The sequence below is a fragment of the Oncorhynchus nerka genome, unplaced genomic scaffold (genome assembly GCF_034236695.1).
Source record: "Oncorhynchus nerka isolate Pitt River unplaced genomic scaffold, Oner_Uvic_2.0 unplaced_scaffold_2179, whole genome shotgun sequence".
NCBI lineage: Eukaryota > Metazoa > Chordata > Actinopteri > Salmoniformes > Salmonidae > Oncorhynchus > Oncorhynchus nerka.
In genome coordinates this window covers 28098-39348 of record NW_027039115.1, presented here as the reverse complement: position 1 = coordinate 39348, position 11251 = coordinate 28098, and positions in this window count along the sequence as shown.

The following is an 11251-nucleotide window of genomic DNA, read 5'->3' as shown; positions in this document are numbered from 1 at the left end:
CCCACAAAAAAAAAAAAAAATGTATCATCAATTTCTCTCAGCCAATCATCAGTCATTTGTGTAAGTGCTGTGCTTGTTTTTGAATTACTGTAGAGCCCTACTGGTATTGGTCAGAAGAAGTGCACTGTGGGAATCGGTGCCATTTGGCTAGCATCCAGAGTGTAATTGTATCACTATGGAAATGGTTTGGCTTTGTCCACAAAATTACATTCGTCTCTAAAAATAAACACTTGTGATTCGTTGAATCTCAGCACTCTCATTGTAAAACCTTGTATTGTTCAGTCCTGGTGAGAAAAATCCCACGTGGAGATATACGCAATCTTGAGGGTGCGTCCCAAATGAAACCCTATTCCCTATATATAGTGCACTACTTTAGACCAGGACCCCTGGGGCTATAAATAGGACCCATAAGGCCCACCACCTCACAGGGGACGGAGTTCTTCCTCCCGGGGAAGTAGAGCACTATATAGGGGAATAGGGCTCTGAGTACTGACCCATTCCCTCACACAGTCTCCGTGAGTGCCTCTATATAGCTCGACCTCATCTTTACTAGATGCTGTTCCCCAACCTTGGAATAGGGCTCTGGTCTAAAGTAATGCACTAGATAGGGAATATGTTGCCATTTGGGACGGATCCTTTCACTGTTATTCTGAACTTCCAGAACACTTTGCGAAGGCAATCTCCCTTTGTTATCTGAGACTGTGCTCTCTATTTTTCGACCTTAGCTGGAGAGAATGACGATGTTTTTCTCTTCTTGCACACAAAGGAAGTGAATTAAATTCTTATCAGGGAAAACAACAAACCCTCGTTAAATAGAGGCAATGTTTCTGTGGATAACATTTTTAGCCTCATCAAGTACAAAGCACAATCTCAGGAACACACAGCGCTCATCAGGTACAGGCTGCGTCTGATATGACCCCCGTTCCCTATCTAGTGCACTACTTTAGACCAGAGCCCTTTGGAACCCCGTTCCCTATCTAGTGCACTACTTTAGACCAGGGTCAGTAAGACTCTGGCTCCCTATTCCCTACATAGTGCACTACTTTAGACCAGGGTCAGTAACACTCTGGCACCCTATTCCCTACATAGTGCACTACTTTAGACCAGGGTCAGTAAGACTCTTAGTCAGTTAGTACCCTTCCCTCTCACTAGTCAGTACCCTTCCCTCTCACTAGTCAGTACCCTTCCCTCTCACTAGTTAGTACCCTTCCCTCTCACTAGTTAGTACCCTTCCCTGTCACTAGTTAGTACCCTTCCCTGTCTCTAGTTAGTACCCTTCCCTGTCACTAGTTAGTACCCTTCCCTGTCACTAGTTAGTACCCTTCCCTGTCACTAGTTAGTACCCTTCCCTCTCACTAGTTAATACCCTTCCCTCTCACTAGTTAACACCCTTCCCTCTCACTAGTTAGTACCCTTCCCTGTCACTAGTTAGTACCCTTCCCTGTCACTAGTTAGTACCCTTCCCTGTCACTAGTTAGTACCCTTCCCTGTCACTAGTTAGTACCCTTCCCTGTCACTAGTTAACACCCTTCCCTGTCACTAGTTAGTACCCTTCCCTGTCACTAGTTAGTACCCTTCCCTGTCACTAGTTAGTACCCTTACCTGTCACTAGTTAACACCCTTCCCTGTCACGAGTTAGTACCCTTCCCTGTCACTAGTTAGTACCCTTCCCTGTCACTAGTTAGTACCCTTCCCTGTCACTAGTTAACACCCTTCCCTGTCACTAGTTAACACCCTTCCCTGTCACTAGTTATTACCCTTCCCTCTCACTAGTTAGTACCCTTCCCTGTCACTAGTTAGTACCCTTCCCTGTCACAAGTTAATACCCTTCCCTGTCACTAGTTAGTACCCTTCCCTGTCACTAGTTAGTACCCTTCCCTGTACCCTTCCCTGTCACTAGTTAGTACCCTTCCCTGTCACTAGTTAGTACCCTTCCCTGTCACTAGTTAGTACCCTTCCTTGTCACTAGTTAGTACCCTTCCTTGTCACTAGTTAGTACCCTTCCCTGTCACTAGTTAGTACCCTTCCCTGTCACTAGTTAGTACCCTTCCCTGCCACTAGTTAGTACCCTTCCCTCTCACTAGTTAGTACCCTTCCCTCTCACTAGTTAGTACCCTTCCCTGCCACTACTTAGTACCCTTCCCTGTCACTAGTTAGTACCCTTCCCTCTCACTAGTTAGTACCCTTCCCTCTCACTAGTTAGTACCCTTCCCTGTCACTAGTTAGTACCCTTCCCTCTCACTAGTTAGTACCCTTCCCTCTCACTAGTTAGTACCCTAATTCCACAGTTAGCATTTATTTTCCTAGGAGAGAAATACACATTCATTCCACAGTTAGCATTGTAGTTCTCATTTCTTTTGATAATGGTGATTTGTGTTGAGTCATGAAATTAATTTGTCACTCTACTAATTACTGTATAACGCTGCTAACTAATTGGGTGTAATTACTGCTTCAGTGATCTGCATAGTGCCTGATTGACATTTAAATATGACACGCGTCCCAAACCGAACCCTGCTATTCGCTACATAGTGCACCTGATGTTAACCAGAGCCCAATGCGCCCTGGTTCAAAGTAGTGCGCTGTATAGTGAATAGGGTGGCCATTTTGGATGTAGCTATGTCAGGATGAGAGCAGACCAGCTATTAGAGATGGCTGCTGCAGGAATTATAATTAAGACCTGTGGATATAATCAAGAACACCACTAAAGGGCTGTGTATGAGGATGTTTTCTATGAGCCAAACAGCGAGTGTGTAACAAAGCATAGAGATGCTTTAGTTCACTATTATTCATTATAATATTTTACATGGAGTTATATGGTTTAAAAAAAAGAAAAGCTGTATATCTTAAATATTGTACCAGGTTTAGTTGTGTATACAGTGCCTTTGCGAAAGTATTCGGCCCCCTTGAACTTTGCGACCTTTTGCCACATTTCAGGCTTCAAACATAAAGATATAAAACTGTATTTTTTTGTGAAGAATCAACAACAAGTGGGACACAATCATGAAGTGGAACGACATTTATTGAATATTTCAAACTTTTTTAACAAATCAAAAACTGAAAAATTGGGCGTGCAAAATTATTTAAAAAATATTTTTTAAAAGCTGTATATCTTATATATTGTACCAGATTTAGCTGTAAACATCTCCCATTTCAATTATTCCTGAAGAAAGCTGTGACATAACAGACATGTGGTTGAACGCGTCTTGTCCTCGTCCTGATGTACTGAGGCCGTGTGTCACGGTTTCTAGGAGTTGTGGGTGGAGGAGTCGGGCGCAGAGAGCAGAGTTCAAACGTGGGTCTTTAATCCAGGAACAGAGTCACGACAAACACAAGGGCGCATACAGGACGGAACCTTCCGGAAAAAGGAATCCACATAAATAACAAACAACAAACAGGACGGAACCTTCCGGAAAAAGGAATCCACATAAATCCACACACCATGGAGCAGAAAAACAAGCCTGCACAAAAGCAGGCGGCCCCTACCGGGTTTAAATAGCCCCAAAACAAAACCCAGACAACAAACAGGTGAAACTAATCAGACACAACTAACTGAGACAGAAACGGGGATCGGTGGCAGCTAGTAGGCCGGCGACGACGACCGCCGAGCGCCGCCCGAACAGGAAGAGGAACCATCTTCGGCGGGATTCGTGACACCGTGTTGGAATCAGAAGCTCATCGGCAATAATCGCCGGGGTCTGACATCCTCTCGTAGTGATCAAAACTCTGTCTGTCCAGGGAAACAACAAGCCTGCGATTCTAACAGCTCTGAAGTCTCCATCTGACATCTATTGATCCTGTCAGCTGCCCTACCATGTCTATTGGCTGAACCTGTGTGTGTGTGTGTGTGTGTGTGTGTGCGTGCGTGCGTGCGTGCGTGCGTGTATAACTCTTAACCTGCCTATAGAAGTGGTTCCCCCACAGTGCCCAGTAGGGCCCCTCCATTTTGTCAGCCTGGCTGGTGATCTCCTCCACCCAGCAGGCAGGCAGAGGGCCTCCTTTTGTTACCCCATCTACACCCCTCCTCCCTGGGCTGGAGAATAGCCTACCAAGGCCCCCTATGGATGACTGAACCTAATGCACTTCACTGGTGCTCTGAAAACCGGTACGACAAATGAATATCATTATCAAGTTGAAAAGTAAACCGGCAAATGAAAACATAATGCAGCAAGCTAGGACCCATGGTAGATGGCTTCCCAGCATGCATTTCACTCCACTGACCCATGGTAGATGGCTTCCCCCAGCATGCATTTCACTCCACGGACCCATGGTAGATGGCTTCCCAGCATGCATTTCACTCCACTGACCCATTGTAGATGGCTTCCCAGCATGCATTTCACTCCACTGACCCATGGTAGATGGCTTCCCAGCATGCATTTCACTCCACTGACCCATGGTAGATGGCTTCCCAGCATGCATTTCACTCCACTGACACATGGTAGTTGGCTTCCCCAGCATGCATTTCACTCCATGGACCCATGGTAGAAGGCTTCCCCCAGCATGCATTTCAGTCCACTGACCCATGGTAGATGGCTTCCCCCAGCATGCATTTCACTCCTCTGACCCATGGTAGATGGCTTCCCCCAGCATGCATTTCACTCCATGGACCCATGGTAGTTGGCTTCCCCCAGCATGCATTTCACTCCACTGGCCCATGGTAGATGGCTTCCCCCAGCATGCATTTCACTCCATGGACCCATGGTAGTTGGCTTCCCCCAGCATGCATTTCACTCCATGGACCCATGGTAGTTGGCTTCCCCCAGCATGCATTTCACTCCACTGACCCATGGTAGTTGGCTTCCCCCAGCATGCATTTCACTCCACTGACCCATGGTAGTTGGCTTCCCCCAGCATGCATTTCACTCCATGGACCCATGGTAGTTGGCTTCCCCCAGCATGCATTTCACTCCATGGACCCATGGTAGATGGCTTCCCAGCATGCATTTCACTCCACTGACCCATGGTAGTTGGCTTCCCCCAGCATGCATTTCACTCCACGGACACATGGTAGATGGTTCCCCCAGCATGCATTTCACTCCACTGACCCATGGTAGTTGGCTTCCCCCAGCATGCATTTCACTCCACGGACACATGGTAGATGGTTCCCCCAGCATGCATTTCACTCCACTGACCCATGGTAGTTGGCTTCCCCCAGCATGCATTTCACTCCACTGACCCATGGTAGTTGACTTCCCCCAGCATGCATTTCACTCCACTGTAAAATGATTTTATAGGTCCTCTCTGCTTCATGCACCTTACATTTTATATTTACCTTGAATTCTCCTCAATGACCTTTTTGTCCCTGTTCTCTCCCCGTTGGAACAGCTTTCTATTTCTAGCAGCCCAACCAACCCAAGGCTCCCGGCCTACTGTATTTTCTCCTGGCCAGCTGCTCCGGGCTGAGGTTTCCCCTGGTCAAGGGCCTCTAGAGCCCCCAGCTCACTTCCTCCTTTTCTCCAGCACCTGTTCCTGCCTTGGCAAGGCCCTGGCACTGGACTGGAGAATCCTGGGAGCTTGGAGACCAACCATCTGCTCTGCTTCACAACTCTGCCTCATTCTATGGTTCTACTCCCTAGTCCCTGGAGCCTCTCTAGTCTGCAGCCAGGCCTACTGCATTCTGGCCTACTGCAGCCTGGTCTACTGCATTCTGGCCTACTGCAGCCTGGTCTACTGCAGCCTGGTCTACTGCAGCCTGGCCTACTGCAGCCTGGTCTACTGCAGCCTGGTCTACTGCAGCCTGGTCTACCGCAGCCTGGTCTACTGCAGCATGGTCTACTGCAGCCTGGTCTACTACAGCCTGGTCTACTGCACCCGGTCTACTGCAGTCTGGTCTACTGCAGCCTGGTCTACTGCAATCTGGTCTACTGCAGCCATGGCCTACTGCAGCCTGGTCTACTGCAGCCTGGTCTACTGCAGCATGGTCTACTGCAGCTTGGTCTACTGCAGCCATGGCCTACTGCAGCCTGGTCTACTGCATCATGGTCTACTGAAGCTTGGTCTACTGCAGCCTGGCCTACTGCAGCCATGGCCTACTGCAGCCTGGTCTACTGCAGCCTGGTCTACTACAGCCTGGTCTACTGCAGCCTGGTCTACTGCAGCCTGGTCTACTGCAGCCTGGTCTACTACAGCCTGGTCTACTGTAGTCTGGTCTACTGCAGCCTGGTCTACTACAGCCTGGTTTACTGCAGTCTGGTCTACTGCAGCCTGGTTTACTGCAGTCTGGTCTACTGCAGCCTGGTCTACTGCAGCCTGATCTACTACAGCCTGGTCTACTGCAGCCTGGTCTACTGCAGCCTGGTCTACTGTAGTCTGGTCTACTGCAGCCTGGTCTACTGCTGCCTGGTCTACTGCAGCCTGGTTTACTGCTGCTCTGGAGCCATTCTACCCTCAGTCCCTGGAGCCATTCTACCCTCAGTCCCTGGAGCCATTCTACCCTCAGTCCCTGGAGCCAGTCTACCCCCAGTCCCTGGAGACATTCTACCCTCAGTCCCTGGAGCCATTCTACCCTCAGTCCCTGGAGCCACTCTACCCTCAGTCCTTGGAGCCATTCTACCCTCAGTCCCTGGAGCCAGTCTACCCGCAGTCCCTGGAGCCATTCTACCCTCAGTCCCTGGAGCCAGTCTACCCTCAGTCCCTGGAGCCATTCTACCCTCAGTCCCTGGAGCCATTCTACCCTCAGTCCCTGGAGCCATTCTACCCTCAGTCCCTGGAGCCACTCTACCCTCAGTCCTTGGAGCCAGTCTACCCTCAGTCCCTGGAGCCAGTCTACCCTCAGTGCCTGGAGCCATTCTACCCTCAGTCCCTGGAGCCAGTCTACCCTCAGTCCCTGGAGCCATTCTACCCTCAGTCCCTGGAGCCAGTCTACCCTCAGTCCCTGGAGCCATTCTACCCTCAGTCCCTGGAGCCATTCTACCCTCAGTCCCTGGAGTCACTCTACCCTCAATCCTTGGAGCCAGTCTACCCTCAGTCCCTGGAGCCAGTCTACCCTCAGTCCCTGGAGCCACTCTACCCTCAGTCCTTGGAGCCATTCTACCCTCAGTCCCTGGAGCCAGTCTACCCGCAGTCCCTGGAGCCATTCTACCCTCAGTCCCTGGAGCCAGTCTACCCTCAGTCCCTGGAGCCATTCTACCCTCAGTCCCTGGAGCCATTCTACCCTCAGTCCCTGGAGCCACTCTACCCTCAGTCCTTGGAGCCAGTCTACCCTCAGTCCCTGGAGCCAGTCTACCCTCAGTCCCTGGAGCCATTCTACCCTCAGTCCCTGGAGCCAGTCTACCCTCAGTCCCTGGAGCCATTCTACCCTCAGTCCCTGGAGCCATTCTACCCTCAGTCCCTGGAGCCATTCTACCCTCAGTCCCTGGAGCCATTCTACCCTCAGTCCCTGGAGCCAGTCTACCCCAGTCCCTGGAGACATTCTACCCTCAGTCCCTGGAGCCATTCTACCCTCAGTCCCTGGAGCCACTCTACCCTCAGTCCTTGGAGCCATTCTACCCTCAGTCCCTGGAGCCAGTCTACCCGCAGTCCCTGGAGCCATTCTACCCTCAGTCCCTGGAGCCAGTCTACCCTCAGTCCCTGGAGCCATTCTACCCTCAGTCCCTGGAGCCATTCTACCCTCAGTCCCTGGAGCCATTCTACCCTCAGTCCCTGGAGCCACTCTACCCTCAGTCCTTGGAGCCAGTCTACCCTCAGTCCCTGGAGCCAGTCTACCCTCAGTGCCTGGAGCCATTCTACCCTCAGTCCCTGGAGCCAGTCTACCCTCAGTCCCTGGAGCCATTCTACCCTCAGTCCCTGGAGCCAGTCTACCCTCAGTCCCTGGAGCCATTCTACCCTCAGTCCCTGGAGCCATTCTACCCTCAGTCCCTGGAGTCACTCTACCCTCAATCCTTGGAGCCAGTCTACCCTCAGTCCCTGGAGCCAGTCTACCCTCAGTCCCTGGAGCCACTCTACCCTCAGTCCTTGGAGCCATTCTACCCTCAGTCCCTGGAGCCAGTCTACCCGCAGTCCCTGGAGCCATTCTACCCTCAGTCCCTGGAGCCAGTCTACCCTCAGTCCCTGGAGCCATTCTACCCTCAGTCCCTGGAGCCATTCTACCCTCAGTCCCTGGAGCCACTCTACCCTCAGTCCTTGGAGCCAGTCTACCCTCAGTCCCTGGAGCCAGTCTACCCTCAGTCCCTGGAGCCATTCTACCCTCAGTCCCTGGAGCCAGTCTACCCTCAGTCCCTGGAGCCATTCTACCCTCAGTCCCTGGAGCCATTCTACCCTCAGTCCCTGGAGCCATTCTACCCTCAGTCCCTGGAGCCATTCTACCCTCAGTCCCTGGAGCCAGTCTACCCCCAGTCCCTGGAGACATTCTACCCTCAGTCCCTGGAGCCATTCTACCCTCAGTCCCTGGAGCCACTCTACCCTCAGTCCTTGGAGCCATTCTACCCTCAGTCCCTGGAGCCAGTCTACCCGCAGTCCCTGGAGCCATTCTACCCTCAGTCCCTGGAGCCAGTCTACCCTCAGTCCCTGGAGCCATTCTACCCTCAGTCCCTGGAGCCATTCTACCCTCAGTCCCTGGAGCCATTCTACCCTCAGTCCCTGGAGCCACTCTACCCTCAGTCCTTGGAGCCAGTCTACCCTCAGTCCCTGGAGCCAGTCTACCCTCAGTGCCTGGAGCCATTCTACCCTCAGTCCCTGGAGCCAGTCTACCCTCAGTCCCTGGAGCCATTCTACCCTCAGTCCCTGGAGCCAGTCTACCCTCAGTCCCTGGAGCCATTCTACCCTCAGTCCCTGGAGCCATTCTACCCTCAGTCCCTGGAGTCACTCTACCCTCAATCCTTGGGGCCAGTCTACCCTCAGTCCCTGGAGCCAGTCTACCCTCAGTCCCTGGAGCCACTCTACCCTCAGTCCTTGGAGCCATTCTACCCTCAGTCCCTGGAGCCAGTCTACCCGCAGTCCCTGGAGCCATTCTACCCTCAGTCCCTGGAGCCAGTCTACCCTCAGTCCCTGGAGCCATTCTACCCTCAGTCCCTGGAGCCATTCTACCCTCAGTCCCTGGAGCCATTCTACCCTCAGTCCCTGGAGTCACTCTACCCTCAGTCCCTGGAGCCATTCTACCCTCAGTCCCTGGAGCCATTCTACCCTCAGTCCCTGGAGCCATTCTACCCTCAGTCCCTGGAGCCATTCTACCCTCAGTCCAGGCCTCCTGCGTGGACGGGGGATGGGATAAAAAATAACAAATAAATAAAATATAAATATAGGACCAAACACACATCAAGCCAAGAGAGACAACACGACACTACATAAAGAGAGACCTAAGACAACAACATAACAACATGGTAGCAGCACAACATGGTAGCAACACATGACAACACGACACTACATAAAGAGAGACCTAAGACAACAACATAACAACATGGTAGCAACACAACATGGCAGCAACACAACATGGTAGCAGCACAACATGGTAGCAACACAACATGGCAGCAACACAACATGGTAGCAGCACAACATGGTAGCAACACATGACAACACAACACTACATAAAGAGAGACCTAAGACAACAACATAACAACATGGTAGCAACACAACATGGCAGCAACACAACATGGTAGCAACACAACATGGTAGCAGCACAACATGGTAGCAACACATGACAACACAACACTACATAAAGAGAGACCTAAGACAACAACATAACAACATGGTAGCAACACAACATGGCAGCAACACAACATGGTAGCAACACAACATGGTAGCAGCACAACATGGTAGCAACACATGACAACACAACACTACATAAAGAGAGACCTAAGACAACAACATAACAACATGGTAGCAACACAACATGGCAGCAACACAACATGGTAGCAGCACAACATGGTAGCAACACATGACAACACAACACTACATAAAGAGAGACCTAAGACAACAACATAACAACATGGTAGCAACACAACATGGCAGCAACACAACATGGTAGCAACACAACATGGTAGCAACACAACATGGTAGTAACACAAACAGGGTACATACATTGTTGGACACAGACAACAGCACAAAGGGTAAGAAGGTAGAGACAACAATAGATCACACAAAGCAGCCACAACTGTCAGTAAGAGTGTCCATGACTGAGTCTTTGAATGAAGAGATGGAGATAAAACTGTCCAGTTTGAGTGTTTGTTGCAGCTCGTTCCAGTCGCTAGCTGCAGCGAACTGAAAAGAGGAGCGACCCAGGGATGTGTGAGCTTTGGGGACCTTTAAGAGAATGTGACTGGCAGAACGGGTGTTGTATGTGGAGAATGAGGGCTGCAGTAGATATCTCAGATAGTTGGGGGAGTGAGGCCTATGAGGGCTGCAGTAGATATCTCAAAAAGGGGGAGGGAGGCCTAAGAGGGTTTTATAAATAAGCATCAACCAGTGGGTCTTGCGACGGGTATACAGAGATGACCAGTTTACAGAGGAGTACAGAGTGCAGTGATGTGTCCTATAAGGAGCATTGGTGGCAAATCTGATGGCCGAATGGTAAAGAACATCTAGCCGCTCGAGAGCACCCTGACCTGTCGGTCTATAAACAACGTCTCCATAATGTAGCATGGGGTAGAGCCATAATGATTTGAAGCCACAGCCCTGATGAGGAAGACACCATCTCATGCCGTAAGTATCACAAGCACATTCTGTGTCTATTTTGAATCATACAGTATGAATATTGTACACGCCCCATATGCCTCACTAACAGGATATATAGTGTGGCACAACTCTAAGTGTGTATGTGTGTGTGTGTATAATCTCCTCATCACTATTCTCTTGAGGAAATTAGTTTTGGGGAATTTCTGGGGGGCATTTCAGTAGAAATATTTTAAAACAGCCAGACAAACAGACACTGAGCTCTTAATAAAAGGACTCTCAAACTCTGCTTACAGGACTACAACTCCCATGAATGGTCGTATATTTCGCATTTGCGCATTGGGCCAACGGAGACGAGGCGCGCGGAGATTCCGTTTTGTGAAATGGCGGCGTGAAAAGGCCCGGACACATTTACTAAACTAAACCAAAGACTTTCTATTATATTGACAAGATAATCAAGTGACCACTCTAACGATGGAAATACATGTTGTCAAAGATGGAATGCAGGCGGGGAGGTAGAGACATTACTGAGCACGGTTACATGCACACAATAATGCGATTATTGTAGAAAGGTTAATATAACAGTTCATTTTAAACGTTTACATGCTTTGCAAGAAGAACGATTTCCCTAATAATCCTGTTTACATGG